Below are 20,448 nucleotides of genomic sequence, written 5' to 3' on the forward strand. Positions count from 1 at the left end.
TAGTTGCAGACAATCTTGAAGAAATGAGGATTCAATTTAAATAATCCACAAGCGGTGTTTAAGGACAATTGATACCAAAAATCGGTTGTATACTAAGCAGTATTTTGCGAAACTTGTGTTAGATCTCTTTCACACAGGCTAGGGGATGGGGCTTTCTGGAAACTCAGGCAAATTCTTATATTCATTCTCAAGAAAATCCTATCGAAAATATAAATTTTATGTCATATTTGATATATATATATATATATATATATATATATATATATATATATATATATATATATATATATATATATATATATATATATATATATATATATATATATATATATATATATATATATATATATATATTAATATATGGATTAGATACATCAATTTTTATTACGGGACAAATTATGCTACTATTTCGTTTACGCCTTTCGTTCCGTCCAAGGCGTAAACAAAATAGTAGCAATTCCTAACTGTCACGTGACGCTTATAAAGTAGGCTCAGCTCCTTTGAAAATTTGATATCTTAACTGTACTGTAATACAGACAAAAAGAAATTCCTTATATATATATATATATATATATATATATATATATATATATATATATATATATATATATATATATATATATATATATATATATATATATATATATATATATATATTAATATATGGATTAGATACATCAATTTTCATTACGTTACAAATTATGCTACTATTTCGTTTACGCCTTTCGTTACGTCCAAGGCGTAAACAAAATAGTAGCAATTCCTAACTGTCACGTGACACTTATAAAGTAGGCTCAGCTCCTTTGAAAATTTGATATCTTGCCTGTACTGTAATACAGACAAAAAGAAATTCCTTTGGTCGAACATTAAACAATCCTAGTGCTTTAATAACGACTTATTTGAAATTTTCCATTTTCGACTGCAGATTAATTATTGCTTTAGCCTTGACTTCTAGTCAAAACTTAGGAAACCAATGAACGGATTACCTTCTTATAGCCCCAACATCAGAATTAACTTGACTTACTTACTTGACTTAAAGCTCTTGCTCGGCAGCGTCGCCAGCGTAGAGGGAACCAGACGTCAGCGCCGTCAGTCGTCTCCAGAGTGGCCTGTTTTGTGCCAGGGTAGGAGCTTCACTGGGGTCAATGCCCCCCGCCGTGAGTTGATCGTGGATGATATTAAGAAGAAAAAAAACTTCTAAAAAAAGAAAAAAAAACTTCGAAGTTGTAGTAACAAGATATTATTTACTGACTTGACTCCTTCTTCTGTGGCTAATGGGAATAGAGACAAACATTTTTCAGCTGTATTCTGATAACGAGTACGTGTTTAACATACTTAATACGCTGTAACAATTAAACATTACTATTTGCCGGATTTTGCTGTGTCAACTTCATTTAATAATGCTTGTCTGTAAAATTCTAAGTTTTCCTGATTTTGTTTGTCTTGGCGAGATGTTTCTCCTCCTTTCACTACATTTATTTCATTGCGGGTTGTCATTCATCGTATCTGCAGGCATTAGTCCAATGGGTTATAGGTAGTAGGCTTAGGAAATATTGTACAGGATATAGGGTTTTGGGATGGAAATGCGTCACAAGTGCTGAAAAATATGTATGTATGTATATGAAGAAGATTGACCCAAGCATGAACAAAGCCTTCATTCATCCGGAGGGGTTTCGTATTTCTTGCTGTCCTGTCATTATATGTGAGAAGGAGCTATTGGCTTGTGGTCAGGGGCGTAATTTGCTATGAGGCAGAGGGGCAAATGACCTCCCAGACCTCAGTTTGCTCCCCAGCTGAAATTCAGTTTCGTCAAAAATCTTGTCAAAACTAACATAAGCCTGCAAAATTCAAGCATCCACAAAAACAGGCCAGTTTTCTTTAGTATACCGTTGCCTTTATGGCACTATTAAATAAAAAAAAACAAGTTTTTTTAACTGAAAGTAAGGAACGACGTTAAAAATTAAAACGAACAGAAATTATTCCGTATATGAAAGGGGCTGTCCCCTCCTCAACGCCTCGCTCTTTACACTAAAGTTTTTCATTGTTTAAAAAAATAGAGTTGTGAGAAAGTCAAACTTTAGCGTAAAGAGCGAGGCGTTGAGGAGGGGACAGCCCCTTTTTATATACGGAATAATTTCTGTTCGTTTTAAGTTTTAACGTCGTTCCTTACTTTCAGTGAAAAAAACTTGTTTTTTTTATTTAATTTTCGAACGTTTTTGAATTAATGCAGGTTTTTATTTTGGCTCATCGTTCATGAATAATTAAAAAAAAATTGAATATTAATTTTACTTTTATTTGGTTAAATGGCTTTCTCGAAACCTGTTTAATTTTATTTACGAACGTTTTTATTAGTAATAAGTATACGTAACTTACGAATTAACTTACGTAACGAACCTCTATATTCTTATATTTTTAATACGTATATTAGAGGGTTCGCCCCCTAGTCAATACATTGCTCTTTAAGCTATAGTTCAAATTTTGTTCAAATTCTTTAAAAATGACCCCTTAATCACAAATACCGTTAATTAGAATAAAGAGCTCTTATGAAAGTACTAAATAATCTTTAGCTTAAAGAGCGAGGTATTGACTAGGGGATGAACCCAATCATATACGTAATGTTTTTTGTCGTTTTAAGTTTTGATGTCGCTCCCTACTTTCAGTTAAAAAACTTGTTTTTTTAATATATAATTTCTGATCTTTATTTAAATAATGCTGGTAAATCCGGCGCCCCCTTCATAGCAATGTCCCTTCTTCCATGAAAACTTCCTTCATGGTAAGATCCTCCCACATAACCCCCGACCCCCCCCCCACTACCAGAAAAAACCCTCTGAAAATTTCTGTATATTTCCCAATAACCAATACTAGCTATCTGTTAACATTGGGTAAAATTCATAGCTTTCAGCCCTCCCCCGGGGATATCAGGAGCTGGAATAATCCTGAAATACACAGTTATTATTTTTTCAAACACTTTGAAAACAGTGGATATTTCATAACTTGGATTGGATGAAATTGAGAAAAAATGAGTGAGGGAGGGGGCCAATGTCCTCTCTATTTTTTCGGTCACTTGAAAAGGGCACTAGAACTTTTTATTTCCGTTTGAATAAGCCCTTCCGCAATATTCTAGGACCACTGGGTCGGTACGATCCCCTGTGGGAAAAAAAACAACAAACAAATAAACACGCATTTGTGATCTTTCTTCTGGCAAAAAATGCAAAATTCCACATTTTTGTAGATAGGAGCTTGAAACCTCTGCAGTAGGGTTCTCTGATACGCTGAATATGATGGTGTGATTTTTATTAAGGTGCTATAACTTTTAGGGGGTCTTTCACCTTTTTTTCGAAAATCAGCCAAATTTTCTCAGGCGCGTAACTTTTGATAGGTAAGATTAAACTTGATGAAACTTATATATTTGAAATCAGCATTAAAATCTGATTCTTTTGATGTATATACTGGTATCAAAATTTCGTTTTCTACAGTTTTGGTGACCATTGAGCCGGGTCGTTCCTTACTTACAGTTCGTTACCACGAACTGTTTGATATGACTCATTTTTCAGTTTTCACTATCATTTTCTCTTGATTTTGGAAAATTGGCTCCAACTTTACCCCCTTCCCCCAGGATTCCAGCGAAATTACACCTCTGCCTCTGGTGGGTACTCCTAAGACTATTTGCGTTTCTTGAGGATATTGGGTGCTTTTCGACATTTTAAATGATACGAGAGTTTCAACATAGGACAGGAAGAAAGTTTGTATTTTGACTGAAAAATCAAGTGGTTTGAACTTTAATTGTTTGGAATTTTGGAAATCCGTGCTCTATGATTAGAAAATCATGTTTTATTATTCAAGGAGGAAGTACCAAGTACTTTGGCTGAGAGTGAGACTTACGATGAGTAAGGAGGCTCCTAAGTCTTGGTTAAGTTGGGAAGTATATATGCCCCTTTAGGGCCGATTGACAGGGGCAGTGGTAACTTTCACGGATTTCGCCTTCAGTTGCAGAATTGCAGAAACAAATAGACAAGATTTCCTATAAGAAATGTTTTATTGTTATTTTGGAGCTTTTACACACAGGAAAGGCCGTACCCAGAGGTAGGGTTAGGGGGGTTTCAACCCCCCCCCCCCCGAAATGTTTGTCTGACTCGTAAAAACGTAACAGAAAGGGATATAAAAAAAATTTGTATGCTTTTTTTTAGCTTTTTTGTAACCCCCCCCCCCCCGAATTTTTTTTTTTTTAGTAAAACCACCTCCGAAAAAAAACTGGGTATGAACTTGCACACAGGATAGTACAAATACGTAGATAAAGCAAAAATGTTAATTTTCTATATTTTTGTGCAATTAATTTGGATAACTTATACAGGATTTGGTCATAAAATGACCCATGAGCTGACACGGTACGGTTGTGATTATTTGACGACTGAGCTTATTTATTTTTTTATGACAAATTAAAGAAAGGCGGGATCAATACAGTGTGCAAGGGTATATAGGTTAAAGTAATGATTAATATAAAATAATAAAATAATTATTAGATAGTATACGTTATTCAGTTATTGATAATTATCAGATTATTTATCATTAAATTTAATTCTTGATTTTAATTAATTTATAAATTTATTTAGTAATAATTATTATTAGATAAATTATTATATAATTAAGTAGTAGTTAAAAGTAATAATCATTATATAGTAGTATCTAGAATTAATTTAAAGTTGAATTTAGGAAGGATAAGTACTTACCAAGTAGCTACGAAGTTCATAGACTTTAAGATAAGAACTGGACATGAATGTTCCAGGAACGGTTATATTTGAAATCAGAGATTTCAGAATTTGATAGTGTATAACCAGATGAACCGTTCCTCGGGTTGATGGTGCCTGGGGAAGAATTAAGTACAGTGCCCCTTCTCTACTCAAATATGTGCAAAAATGCCAAATCAAAGTGGAGAATCCCCCAGCCCCCTCCCAGATGACACATCCGGGGCAGCTGACCCGGTTGCCCTCCTCTTCCAAGGAATGGCTCTGTGTGCAACGTATCCTAAAGAAATAATTTATAAAGTAGCAGGCATTGATTTAAGAAAGAAAGCTGGAAAAAAAGGTAAGAGCATCAGAGAAAAAGCTTTCTGTTTAGTTAAAGAGGGAGGCTGTGACGAGTTCAGTTTAGTTAAATAGGATACCATGATATTAAATGGGAAGGTAAAATGATCTTACATATTATTTTCTTCTTATATATATGACAGTGGTCGGGTATGGTTCTTTCTGTTTATTTAAAGAGGGAGGCTGTTATGAGTTCAGCTTACTTAAAGAGGATGCGATGATATTAAATGGGAAGGTAAAATAATTTAATATATAAACAATCCTTTCTTCGTCCGTTTTACGGATGAAGGATGACAGATAGCCCATGAAAATACAAAAATTGTTTCTCGTCCTTGTCGAGAAAGCTTTCAGAGCCAAACAAAAAGCATTTCACCCCGAATGGAGTGGGAGGATTTCATAAGGAAAGATTTAAGGGAAATGCAAAACTTCTTGAGAGGGTGTAAAGAGAAAAAGGCTTTAAATAGATTCGAACTGAGAAGGAGAATGCGTAGCTATGTTGGCCTCAGCCGGGTTGGTGCTGCAGTGAGCTGTAGGTAGTAGTAGTAGTAGCATGAGAATGTAGGTTGAAGCTTAATGTTAAGAAGACTAAATCACTAAAATTATGATTAATTGAGGAATATTTGGTACTTCAAAATTTGACCGAATAGATACTATCTCCTAGCTAGACAGCATTGCTAGTATGTGAAGTTAGTAAGGGAAGTGGACGAAATAAAGCTGTAAAATGCAAGATAAATTGCTTGGAAGTTTTTCAGTAGAAAAAATTTTGAAAAAAAGAATATAATTCTTAAAAGAACTATTCGGCTTCTAGAAGACCCAGCAGGTAATTAGTGTCAAGCATGGCTTTGAAACCTGGGCCGCTAAGAAAAGTAAAACAAGATTTGTTTGATTTTTTAAAAATTATTTGACCGAGGATAACTTTAAGCCCTTGTGTAAGAAAATGTATATGACAACCGGTGGTGCTGATCTCAATTTCGTGGCTCTTCAGCCAGGAAGTGCAATGGGGGGGGGGGGCTGAGGGCCAGCCATCCTGTGCTTTCGCACACCCTTCCTGCTTACCTTCCCCAGATTTCTCCGGGTACCCATTTAGAGCTGGGTGGACTCTGGCTAAGCTTACAGAGTCACACCACTGACCCACGTCCCAAACCAAATAACTGACCACGCCAGGGATTGAACCCGTGCCCCTTGGACAAAGAATTCTTAACCCAGCGCATGTCCATTTAGCCAGGACGGCCAAAAAAAATGAGTTCATAAACGGGGTATGAATTCCCGAGGAAATATTTAAAGAAAGTGCTTACATAATTCGATGGAGTAAAGAGTAAAGCTGAGTCAGCTATGAACACAGTAGGATGAAAGGTGAGAGCACGCAGTTGTCTTTGCACCCACTTGGTTGATGTTGCAATGAACTACCCATGGTTGCAGCATCACCTTGTCACTTTTCAAAAATCACTAGTCAGTGATAGATGAATATTTTTGTTATCAGTATTTGATATCATGAGAAATGATGAGAAGAAAATATTTTTTCATTAGCAAAGGTCAATTCTTGTTTAAAAGGTGTTAATTTTTCCCTGTGACTTGCGTCAATTATAAAAAATCGTCTTGCCAGTAATAATGGTAAGTAGTAGGGTGATTGGAAATAATTAGTCTAAACGGCAGTGCTTTTCTTTTTCTTCTTCTTGTTTGGATTGTTATGGAGGCGGTTTCTCATTGTCTTATCACCAAAATCAAATTCCGACCTTGCAGTGGGTTGCTGCAACAAAAGTATGAATTTCTAAGAAATATTACCTTAAATACCTTAAATCGCACTTGCTAGCAATAGGACCAATCCTGTGTCCGCAAGCCTCAGTGATGATAATTAATCATCATTTGTGGCATCCCAAATGGTGCACCACGGTTTGTTGAGCCACTCCCTATTCACTGATGACTTAAACGCATCCACGCTGTTAGAGGTTACTGTTTTTTCACTAAGGGAGTTCCACAAGCTGACAACTCTATTTGAGAAGAACTTGTTCCTTAGTCTGGTGTTGGCTCGTTTTCGGAATTGCTTTTGAGAATGACCATGAGTTCTGTTTGAATTGTCCGGTTGAAAAAGGCCAGGAATGGTATCCTCAGCATTTAGGAGCTTGTATGCTGTTATCACATCGCCTCGTTTGCGACGATATGTTAGAGATGGTATTCTAAGCTTACGGAGACGGGATGGATAAGGGACATCATACAGGTCTCTAATACATTTCGTTGCCCTCCTCTGGACTGATTCTAGAGCTGCTTGGTCTGTCTTATTGATTGGGCATGTGATACCCATTCAAAACTCTAGCCTTGGTCGAACTAGACTCTTGTGTAGCATGGTCTTAACAGTTGGAGATCTGCTAGTGAACATTCTTTTGATTGAGCCAAGAGTCTGATTAGCCTTCACAATAGTCGCTTGTGCATGAATATGAAATATACTTGAAGTATTAAAGCCCCAATAAACAAACCTACCATAAAAAAACATACGTAATGTATGTTATTTAGGAATATTGCTTGGATTTCACAAATCTAAAGTGTTTATTTTTCTTTTGAGCTCAGCATAAAATTTTGATTTGGCCTAACCTTTGGCCCAGTTCCTTGATAGCTTGCTCAAAATTTTCAAATGATACACAAATCAGCTAAACTTAACACAAGCTATAATGAAATGTAATATTCATTTTTGTTCGGAGATTTTCCCAGAGAAACTATAAATGGAAATTGGCTATGGTCCATCCATTGCAGCAATTTTACCCCGGGTAGATACAGGGGGCACGTTACAGAAGGTTGAGCCCCAAGAAGGCAGTAAGCTGTGATAATTACAAGGTGGAGGGGCATAAATACTGTTCCTCCCCGCCCCTTCCCAGCACAAATTCTTTGTCCACCTCTGGTTTCACATTGGCTAATTGGCCCCATCACACTGGTATACTTCAGATCTTTAAAAATCAAAAATTATCTGTGACTGGCTGGTGACTAATCATAGATTGTTTGACATTCTTATGGGGGAGTTTTACGGAACGGTAATGTGAAACGACTCTTTTCCCACAATTTTGCGCTATCTTTCTTTAAATTCCAGCACTATTTCAGTTTGGGCGTGTCATGTTTAAGAAGAAATAGAGCCAGACAGTAAGGAAAATATTTAGGGCAAGGAACTTAAGGTGAAATATACTTTACTCTAGCATTAAATGAGCTTGGAACCTTTTTATGTTATCCAAAATCCTTCCACTGACAAAAATATAGAGGTTGGCCAGTTTTAAATGAAACATGCTAAACAGTTAAAAATAGTAGGTCTACTAGGATAGGCTATTTCTAAATATCATGGCCACTTTTTTGACAATGTACCCCTTCCCTTGATGGTATCGTCTTAATCCATTTGAGAGCTAGAAAAGACAAGAAAAGAGCTCTAACACTCCAAATATCGGTAAAATTCTACTTTAGTTACTTTTGGCTATCTTGGAAAGGGGTTGGGTTAGGAAAATGAAACTTTCAGGGATGGATGTACATGCTAAGGTATGCCCCAGGACGGCACTTTGAAGTACCTACCTCCACTCATCCCCCCCTCTATATAATGGTAAATTACTGCATATTACTAGTTTTTTTTAACTCATATTTCATCCTATATTACTATCATAAAGGTAATAAATATAAATAACTGCTTACCTTACACAACTTCTGCTTTTAACCTTGTTCATTAAAATATATTCCAAAATCCTATTTAAATCCTAAGCCATTTAATTTTCAACCCGTGCCGACTTTCTCTATGGTATATGAAACCAGGTTTGTTGTGATGTCACACTTTCCTTATCAGAAACCCTTACCTTTGAGGGTAGCAGGCACACGCCAAACAACTCTGTTGATAAGACCATTTAAACTGTATTAATTAGGGAAAGGATTTGAAAACACTAGAATCAACTTCAGAGGAAATGTTATATCACCGGAAGAGGTTTTTAAAACTCCCCTTCCCCCCAAACTCAAAATATTCAAAAAATCTACTTTAGAAGCTTTTTAAATGTTTTTAAAGCACTAATAGATAGAGCACTACACATATCAAAATCAACTTCAGAGGACAAATTATGTTACAGGAAGATGTTTTTGGAATTCCCCCCCCCCAAATTCAAAATTTTCCAAAATTCTACATTAGAAGCTTTTTAAATATTTCTAAAGCACTAATAGATAGAGAGCTAAAAACATCAGAATCGACTTCAGAGGACACGTTATATCACGGGAAGAGATTCTTAAAAAATCCACCTTCCCCCCTAACTCAAAATTTTCAAAAATTTTACTTTAGAAGCTTTTTAAATATTTCTAAAGCACTAATAGATAGAGCACTACAAATATCAGAATCAACTTCAGAGGACAAATTATGTTACGGGAAGATGTTTTTAGAATCCCCTTCCCCCAAACTCAAAATTTTTCCAAAATTCTACTTTAGAAGCTGTTTCAATATTTCTAAAGCAGTAATAGATAGAGTGCTAAAAACATCAGAATCGACTTCAGAGGACACGTTATATCACGGGAAGAGATTTTTAAAATCCCCCTTCTCCCCAAACTCAAAAATTTCCAAAATTATACTTTAGAAGCTTTTTTAAATATTTCTAAAGCTCTAAGAGAGCGAGCGCTACAAGTTTCAGAATCGACTTCAGAGGACACGTTATATCACGGGAAGAGGGTTTTAAAATCCCCCTTCCCGTGATATAACATGTCCTCTGAAGTCGATTCTGAAACTTGTAGCGCTCTATCTATTAGTGCTTTAGAAATATTTAAAAAGCTTCTAAAGTAAAATTTGGGAAAATTTTGAGTTTGGGGGGAGGGGGATTCCAAAAACATCTTCCCGTAACATAATTTGTCCTCTGAAGTCGATTCTGATATTTGTAGTGCTCTATCTATTAGTGCTTTAGAAATATTTAAAAAGCTTCTAAAGTAGAATTTTGGAAAATTTTGAGTTTGGGGGAAGGGGATTTCAAAAACATCTTCCCATGATATAACGTGTCCTCTGAAGTCGATTCTGATTTTTTCAAATCCTTTCCCTAATTAATACAGTTTAAATGGTCTTATCAATAGAGTTGTTTGGCATGTGCCTGCTACCCTTAAGGGTAAGGGTATCTGATAAGGCAAGTGTGACATCACAACAAACCTGGTTTCATATACCATAAAGAAAGTCATGCATGGGTTGAAAATTAAATGGCTTAGGATTTAAATAGGATTTTGGAATATATTTTAATGAACAAGGTTAAAAGCAGAAGTTGTGTAAGGTAAGCAGTGATTTATATTTATGATAGTAATATAGGATGAAATATGAGTTAAAAACAACTAGTAATGTGCAGTAATTTACCATTATATAGAGAGGGGGGAATGAGTGGAGGTAGGTACTTCAAAGTACTCTTCCGGGACAAACCTTAGCATGTACATCCATCCCTGAAAGTTTCATTTTCCTAACCCAGCCCCTTTCCAAGATAGCCAAAAGTAGCTAAAGTAGAATTTTACCATCTCAGTAAAATTCTACTTTAGTTACTTTTGGCTATCTTGGAAAGAGGTTGGGTTAGGAAAATGAAACTTTCAGGGATGGATGTGCATGCTAAGGTTTGTCCCGGGAAGGTACTTTGAAGTACCTACCTCCACTCATCCCCCCTCTATATAATGGTAAATTACTGCACATTACTAGTTGTTTTTAACTCATATTTCATCCTATATTACTATCATAAATATAAATCACTGCTTACCTTACACAACTTCTGCTTTTAACCTTGTTCATTAAAATATATTCCAAAATCCTATTTAAATCCTAAGCCATTTAATTTTCAACCCATGCCGACTTTCTTTATGGTATATGAAACCAGGTTTGTTGTGATGTCACACTTTCCTTATCAGAAACCCTTACCCTTAAGGGTAGCAGGCACACGCCAAACAACTCTGTTGATAAGACCATTTAAACTGTATTAATTAGGGAAAGGATTTGAAAACATCAGAATCGACTTCAGAGGACACGTTATATCACGGGAAGATGTTTTTGAAATCCCCCTTCCCCCCAAACTCAAAATTTTCCAAAATTCTACTTTAGAAGCTTTTTAAATGTTTCTAAAGCACTAATAGATAGAGCACTACAAATATCAGAATCAACTTCAGAGGACAAATTATGTTACGGGAAGATGTTTCAGGAATCCCCCTTCCCCCCAAAATCAAAAATTTACAAAATTCTACTTTAGAAGCTTTTTATATATTTATAAATCACTAATAGATAGATTGCTAAAAACATCAGAATCGACTTCAGAGGACACGTTATATCACGGGAAGAGGTTTTTAAAATCCCCCATCCCCCCAAACTCAAAATTTAACAAAATTCTACTTGAGAAGCTTTTTAAATGTTTCTAAAGCACTAATAGATAGAGCACTACAAACATCAGAATCCACTTCAGAGGACAAATTATGTTACGGGAAGATGTTTCTGAAATCCCCCATCCCCCCAAACTCAAAATTTTCCAAAATTCTACTTTAGAAGCTTTTTAAATATTTCTAAAGCACTAATAGATAGAGTGCTAAAAACATCAGAATCTACTTCAGAGGACACGTTATATCACGGGAAGAGGTTTTTAAAATCCCTCTTCCCCCAAACTCAAAAATTTCCAAAATTTTACTTTAGAAGCTTTTAAATATTTCTAAAGCACTAATAGATAGAGCGCTAAAAGTTTCAGAATCGACTTCAGAGGACACGTTATATCACGGGAAGAGGGTTTTAAAATCCCCCTTCCCGTGATATAACATGTCCTCTGAAGTCGATTCTGAAACTTGTAGCGCTCTATCTATTAGTGCTTTAGAAATATTTAAAAAAGCTTCTAAAGTAAAATTTTGGAAATTTTTGATTTTGGGGGAAGGGGGATTACAGAAACATCTTCCTGTAATATAATGTGTCCTCTGAAGTTGATTTTGATATTTGTAGTGCTCTATCTATTAGTGCTTTAGAAACATTTAAAAATCTTCTCAAGTAGAATTTTGGAAAATTTTGAGATTGGGGGGAAGGGGGATTTTAAAAACCTCTTCCCATGATATAACGTGTCCTCTGAAGTCGATTCTGATGTTTTCAAATCCTTTCCCTAATTAATACAGTTTAAATGGTCTTATCAACAGAGTTGTTTGGCATGTGCCTGCTACCCTTAAGGGTAAGGGTTTCTGATAAGGAAAGTGTGACATCACAACAAACCTGGTTTCATATACCATAAAGAAAGTCTGCATGGGTTGAAAATTAAATGGCTTAGGATTTAAATAGGATTTTGGAATATATTTTAATGAACAAGGTTAAAAGCAGAAGTTGTGTAAGGTAAGCAGTGATTTATATTTATGATAGTAATATAGGAAGAAATATGAGTTAAAAACAACTAGTAATGTGCAGTAATTTACCATTATATAGAGAGGGGGGAATGAGTGGAGGTAGGTACTTCAAAGTACCTTCCCGGGACAAACCTTAGCATGTACATCCATCCCTGAAAGTTTCATTTTCCTAACCCAGCCCCTTTCCAAGATAGCCAAAAGTAACTAAAGTAGAATTTTACCATATCCTAGTAGACCTACTATTTTTAACTGTTTAGCATGTTTCATTTAAAACTGGCCAACCTCTATATATTTGTCAGTGGAAGGATTTTGGATAACATAAAAAGGTTCCAAGCTCATTTAATGCTAGAGTAAAGTATATTTCACCTTCTTCTTCTTCTTCTTCTATTTAACAGCAGGCGGGCTTTTCAGTAACACTATTTAGCCCTTTTCCTTTTGCTTCACTCTGTGGGCTACAGAGCTACTGGCTTGATTGCCTCATATTTATTAGATATATTCAGATATCTTTCAGCAGATCTTTCGACTCTAGGAGTTCAAATATAAGATGATAGATGTCGATTTCTATACTCTGTGTGCAGGTATAGTTGGCTAGGCTCTTGGCTGATAGTGGGATTTTGTGGTGTTTGAAGTATTTTAACAGTTTAGAAAGCAAGGTATGTTGTGCAGACGTCAGCATATTACATTCAAATAGGCAATGGTCAATTGTTTCAATATTCATATTACAATGCCTGCAAAGAGGGGACAGGGGAATTGAACCGCTTGAATTAGAAAGCTTATATGAGAATGCAAGGAAATTTAGTCCATTTGTTCCAGAACGAATTCTATGATAAATTTTAGAAAGATACTTATTGGGAAAGGGGGAAAGGATAGGATTAATCTTATTAAAATTAATATCTGATAGCCTCCATCGGTAAATATCTCTAATTGGGATTGGTCTCCCACTTGGCTGGTCAATATTTATAGCATTTTTTGCTATTTCATCAACCTGATGATTACCACTTATGCCAGAGTGGCTAGGAATGTACTGAAAGTAAGTTTTTATGCCACTTGAAGCAAGATTATCAATAATACTGAGACAATGATAAGTGTCAATGTCCAACTTATATTGAGGAGCTGAGGCCAGCAACTCAAGGCTTGATAAAGAGTTGGAATAGATGATAATATTATTCGAACTTTCAATCAAAGATTGGTTTTGGTTAAGGTGTTCTAATGCCATGATCATGGCATTTAACTCAGCAAACATTATAGATAATTATTAAATAATCTCTCGCCCATTGTAATTTTCAGGTGAGGAAGGAAAACACCACTTGCAGACTTCTCATTTATTTTTGGCCCATCAACCAACATTTGGGAGTGATTTTTATAAGTAGTTGTATTAAGTTCTGCAAATTTTTTCTGGACAAAAGCAATGGGGGTTAAATCTTTATTCCATTTTGAAAATTCAGTATTTATTATGGAAGATGACCAATTCCATGGAGGGGATTGGGGCAAAGTAGGTGCAATAGACTTTGCTGGTACTGGGAACTTCTTTTGAATATTGGCATACTCATCTGCAATACCTCTATACATGGCTGGATTTCTTAACCAATTATGTAATGTGTGTGATCTATTTGATTCAATTTTTGTGAGATGTTTTATCAAGAGAAAGCTACGTCTCTCCCTTATTGTTGTTAATCCACTCTCCATAAGCAGAAACTTGGTGCTTGTGGGTTTCCTAAGACCAAATATGAGACGTATTATATCATTTTGTGTTGTTTCAATTTTTTGCATCTGGGTCTTTGCACATGCACCATAGACAATGAGCCCATAGTCAATATGGGGTCTTATATGTGATTTATAAAACTGGAGTAAGGTTTTCTCCTTACAACCCCAGGGTGTGGAAAGAAGTCTTTTTAGTATATTTGCTTTTCTATAACATTTTTTTATTGTGTTTGAAATGTGGAGGTGGAAATTAAGTTTTTGGTCAAGCATGAGACCTAGGTAATTAATATTATTATCTTCTGGAATAGTTGTTTTATTTAGAGTTAGTTTTGCATTAACATGGTTTCGCTTCCTGTGAAATTGGATTATTTTTGACTTGGTGGGTGCAATGGGTAAATCTGAATGTTGAGAGAATTTTTCAAACTGGAAAAGTGACTTTTGCAGATTTGACTGTGCTATCTGAAAGGTGTTGCCAGATGACCATATCACCAGATCATCAGCATATTGTAGATTCGTGTGGGGTAGGTTCATGTCCCAGAGATATAGGGCAAATAGGAGGCAACTGAGGACTGCTCCCTGAGGTAGGCCTTTGGATATTGTCTTTTGGGGTGAAGAGGCTGAACCAACACAAACAATGAAACTTCGCACTTCTATGAAGGATTTAATAAAGGATACTAGCTTGGGAGGTACTCCAAGGTTTGCAAGTTTATTTAAAAGGATTTGGTGGTTCACATTGTCATATGCTCCTTCAAAATCAAGGAAAGCTTCCACTAGGATATTATTTTTTGAGAAAGATTCATTTATTGCATTTGTTAGCAAAATGAAAGCATCTGTTGAGGAGTGGTATTTCCTGAATCCAGTTTGAGTGTGTGGGATCATGTTATTTTTCTCAACAAACCAGAGGAGTCTGTGATAAATCATTTTCTCCATTATTTTCCCCATCACAGGTGTAATCATTATGGGCCTATAAGACTCAGGGTTATCTTTTGGTTTATTTTTCTTTAGGATTGGTAGGAGGGACGAACATTTCCATATATTGGGGAACCTAGACGATGCCCAAGCGTGATTATAACAATTTAGCAGTTCTTGTTTGTATGAAGGTGTGAGATTCTTTATCCATGTAGGGTGTATATTGTCATAGCTGCTGCTAGTTTTGGACCTAATATGATGTATTGCATTATTCAATTCCTGGATTGAAAATGGATTAGTTATGTACTCAGATCCTGGGCGTGATTGGTAACTAGGGTTCATAGGAATTGTGGACAGATTGCTTTGATTGTTTGATGTTAGCTTATTAACAAAAAGAGTTGCAAATAGGTTAGCCTTTTCAATATCATTGTCATAATGGGTATTATTATGTAAAAGCTCATACAGGAGTGGGTTGGGAGAAGTCTTTTTCCCACATATGTGGCTTATGACTTTATGTATAATTGGCTCATGCGTTTCTCTGGAGAGATTATTTGCAAAATTATTCCAGTATTTATATTTAGCATCTATTATAGTCCTTTTTAGATTAGATTCTGCTTGTAATTTTTTTAAATATGTAGTAGGTGTTGGTTTTTTTATGAATTCTGTCCTAGCTGCCTTTTTTATCTTCCATTTATTTAGGCACTCATTTGTCCACCATGCTTTAGGAATTTGTTTAGGGAATGTTTTCTTAGGTGTTGTCCTGGGGATAGCATGATTAGCTGTATTTATTAGTAAAGATGTCAAGGCTTCAGCATGTGTGTCAACTGTTGTGTTAGAAATGCATGAACTTTGGGTGAAACTTGTAATTTCATCATTTAGCTTATTTTGGAAAATAGACCAATTTGCTTTAGTGTTGATATATTTGGAAGTATGAGAAGAAGTTTCAGCAGGTTCATTTAGGGAGCAAACTATAGCAAAGTGGTCTGTACACAGACTATCAATTTTATTTATGTAAATTTTGTTCAAAAAATTTAAAGACACAATTTGTAGGTCAATTGTGGAGAATTTGGCACTTTTGGGGTTAAAATATGTAATTAGGTTTGGAGGGGTAGCAACAGCTAATTCATTATTATTTGAAATCATATGATCAATAAATTTACCAGCTTTATTTGCTGGTTTATTCCCCCACAAAAGGCTGTGGGCATTGAAATCACCACAAATAATGATGTTTTTTATCATATTAGAATTATTTATATAATTAAAGAAATCCTTGGCATCTGAAGTTTGGCCCTTAGGGTTATAAAAGCTTATTATGTAGGTTTTTAAATTATTCAGCCAAACACTTATACCAATTACATCAACATCATTTTCAAAATCTGGAAAATTGATGCCACAAAATTTTATATTATTATTAACTAATAAAGCTACACCACCTCCTTTTCTCTCTGAAGATCTATCCTTTCTCAGGATAGTGTATCCCAGAGACTTAATTTGTTGATTTTGGGTTAAATGAGTTTCCTGGAGGCAAGCAATATTAATGGAATTATTATTCATAAATGATATTAGTTCATTTAGCTTATTTTCTGTGAGTGATCTTACATTCCATTGGAGTATTGATAAATGTTGTGTTGTTGATTTATTCTTCATATGACTGTGTATCAATGTTCAGCTTTGTTAAAAGTAAAGCAAGATCTTTTTTTGCTTGAATGAGCATATCATCTTGGATGTAGATTTTTGCCAATTCTGCAATAATTTTTGTTTTCTGTAGTTGATGTATGTTCATGGCCTGAACTGCATTACAGTTTAGAATGAATAAGCATATATTTGGGGATTGCATTTTTGGTAGTGCATCCTGTTTGTTTGTTAAGGGATTGATTCCTGGTAGTGTTTCTGGTTTGTTTCTTCTTGGGAGGGAGGGCCAGGCTGGCCTCATCTCACCAGAAAACAAGGCTTGCTGGCTTGGTGATTCCTTCTGATAGGGATTTGAGCTAAGGGGCTTAGAAGATATTGTTTTATATGGGGTGCTTGATGCATTTGGGGCATTTGACTTGGGGGTTTTGGTTGGTTTCATTACAGGCTTTATTTGGTATTGTTGGGCAGCATTTGCTTCCATTGCTGCAAAGGGGTATGGGATGGCCTTCTCTGTTGATATTTGGAGTGTTAGAGCTCTTTTCTTGTATGCAGGGCATAATGATTTATTTGTAGATTCATGTGGACCTTTGCAATTGATGCATGTAGGCTGGGTGTTTTTGCAAGTTGTCAACTCTTTAGGATGGAAAGATTTACAATTACTACACTCTTGGAGAATTTCATTGCATTTGTTTGTCGTGTGTCCCAGTTTGAAACACTTCTGACACTGAATAGGCTTAGGTTTGTATTCCTTGTGTGGTTTGATTTGCCCAAATAGGAATAATTTTTCTGGGATATCAATTTTATCCTTTAGTGTGAATAAAAAGGATCTACTAGTTTTTAGGCCAGTAGAGTTAGGTTTTCCAAGTTGGGTAACATCCTCAACTGGGATTGTGTTTCCAGCCCTATCTGATAGGCCTTCTTTTAACTCCTGAGTAGATATCTCTGGGGGAACATTGTAAACTACAATTTTTGTTGGTGATTGTTTTGGGTTCCAATTAGATGCAATAATTGGGATATTCAGAAGGGATTTAAGGTTAATTATTATATCTGCTGATTTTTGATCTTCTACAGCTATAAGCAGAGATCCATCACGGTTAATGTTAAGAGAGAACATTGATTTAAGCAATTTAAAAATTGCAACTCTTATTGCAGTGATCAATTTTATTTCAAAGGGGGTAGTGGGAGTAATTTTAAGGTAAATTCGTAAGTTTTCGGAGGGAGGATCTTGGGCAGGGAGAGGGGAAATTCTTTTAATTGGGGAGATTTTTTTCCTTTTTTTAGAGCTTCCAGAGAGGACCTCTTGAAACCCATTATCATCATTTATGGTTGCATTAGGACCTACAGTTATCATTGTCCTATTCTCTGAATCGGAGCCATCATTAGAACTTTCAGATAATGTGCTTGACCAGCCAGGATGGGTATCTTTCACTATGGAATTTGATTTGGGATCTGGGGGGAGATTTTTTTTTGGAGGACTTCTGAACAATGCCGATTGGAAAAAGCTTTAAAAACAAAAATAAAACTAAAATAAGAAGGGAAAATAGATGATATAAAACCGTCTGCACAATACTATGGGAAGGATAAACACCACAGTATAGCCCTGAGGATGACTTGAGCAGGATAGGTTTGGTACAACTACTGATTAGAAGCGATAATAATCAAGAAAATATAATTCGATTTTCTTTTACGGTTGCTGTTGTTGCATTTCTATCTTGCTTCCTCTTCTTCTATTTCACAGCAAGCCGGTTTTTCAGTTGTTACTATTTAGCCCTTTTCCTTTTGCTTCACTCTGTGGGCTACAGAGCTACTGGCTTGATTGCCTCATATTTATTATATATATTCAGATATCTTTCAGCAGATCTTTCGACTCTAGGAGTTCAAATATAAGATGATAGATGTCGATTTCTATGCTCTGTGTGCAGGTATAGTTGGCTAGGCTCTTGGCTGATAGTGGGATTCTGTGGTGTTGAAGTATTTTAACAGTTTAGAAAGCAAGGTATATTGTGCAGACGTCAGCATATTACATTCAATTAGGCAATGGTCAATTGTTTCCTTATTCATATTACAATGCCTGCAAAGAGGGGACAGGGGAATTGAACCACTTGAATTAGAAAGCTTATATGAGAATGCAAGGAAATTTAGTCCATTTGTTCCAGAACGAATTCTATGATAAATTTTAGAAAGATACTTATTGGGAAAGGGGGAAAGGATAGGATTAATCTTATTAAAATTAATATCTGATAGCCTCCATCGGTAAATATCTCTAATTGGGATTGGTCTCCCACTTGGCTGGTCAATATTTATAGCATTTTTTGCTATTTCATCAACCTGATGATTACCACTTATGCCAGAGTGGCTAGGAATGTACTGAAAGTAAGTTTTTATGCCACTTGAAGCAAGATTATCAATAATACTGAGACAATGATAAGTGTCAATGTCCAACTTATATTGAGGAGCAGAGGCCAGCAACTCAAGGCTTGATAAAGAGTCGGAATAGATGATAATATTATTCGAATTTTCAATTAAAGATTGGTTTTGCTTAAGGTGTTCTAATGCCATGATTATGGCATTTAACTCAGCAGACAATATAGATAAATTATTAAATAATCTCTTGCCCATTGCAATTTTCAGGTGAGGACGGAAAACACCACTTGCAACCTTCTCCTTCATTTTTGACCCATCAACAAATATTTAGAAGTGATTTTTATAGGTAATTGTATTAAGTTCTGCAAATTTTTTCTGGACAAAAGCAATGGCGGTTAAATCTTTATTCCATTTTGAAAATTCAGTATTTATTATGGGAAATGACCAATTCCATGGAGGGGATTGGGGGAAAGTAGGTACAATAGACTCTGCTGGTACAGGGAACTTCTTTTGAATATTGGCATACTCATCTGCAATACCTCTATACATGGCTGGATTTCTTAACCAATTATGTAATGTGTGTGAGCTATTTGATTCAATTTTTGTAAGATGTTTTGTCAAGAGAAAGCTACGTCTCTCCCTTATTGTTGTTAATCCACTCTCCATAAGCAGAAACTTGGTGCTTGTGGGTTTCCTAAGACCAAATATGAGATGTCATACCTCCTTTTGTGTTGTTTAAATTTTTTGCATCTGGGTCTTTGCACATGCACCATAGACGAGGAGCCCATCGTCAATATGGGGTCTTATATGTGATTTATAAAACTTGAGTAAGGTTTTCTCCTTACAACCCCAGGGTGTGGAAAGAAGTCTTTTTAGTATATTTGCTTTTCTATAACATTTTTTTATTGTGTTTGAAATGTGGAGGTGGAAATTAAGTTTTTGGTCAAGCATGAGACCTAGGTAATTAATATTATTATCTTCTGGAATAGTTGTTTTATTTAGAGTTAGTTTTGCATTAACATGGTTTCGCTTCCGGTGAAATTGGATTATTTTTGACTTGGTGGGTGCAATGGGTAAATCTGAATGTTGAGAGAATTTTTCAAACTGGAAAAGTGACTTTTGCAGATTTGACTGTGCTATCTGAAAGGTGTTGTCAGATGACCATAGCACCAGATCATCAGCATATTGTAGATTCGTGTGGGGTAGGTTCATGTCCCAGAGATATAGGGCAAATAGGAGGCAACTGAGGACTGCTCCCTGAGCTAGGCCTTTGGATACTGTCTTTTGGGGTGAAGAGGCTTAACCAACACAAACAATGAAACTTCGCACTTATATGAAGGATTTAATAAAGGATACTAGCTTAGGAGGTACTCCAAGGTTTGCAAGTTTATTTAAAAGGATTTGGTGGTTCACATTGTCATATGCTCCTTCAAAATCT

The 20,448-nt window shown here is 35.6% G+C and overlaps 1 protein-coding gene across 1 annotated transcript in view; it reads left to right on the top strand.

Annotated features, from left to right (window-relative positions):
• The first annotated feature begins 8,199 nt into the window (after positions 1-8,199).
• Neurochondrin (neurochondrin) overlaps positions 8,200-20,448 on the top strand; it is a 54,504-nt gene continuing 42,255 nt past the window's right edge. The window contains exon 1 of the mRNA XM_089089403.1: positions 8,200-8,239. The gene's annotated coding sequence lies outside the window, so the exon portion shown is untranslated. The remainder of the gene's footprint in view (positions 8,240-20,448) is intronic.

This window comes from Artemia sp. Qi Xiang Cuo, chromosome 5, assembly GCF_049724085.1.
Source record: "Artemia sp. Qi Xiang Cuo chromosome 5, ASM4972408v1, whole genome shotgun sequence".
Classification (NCBI taxonomy): domain Eukaryota; kingdom Metazoa; phylum Arthropoda; class Branchiopoda; order Anostraca; family Artemiidae; genus Artemia; species Artemia sp. Qi Xiang Cuo.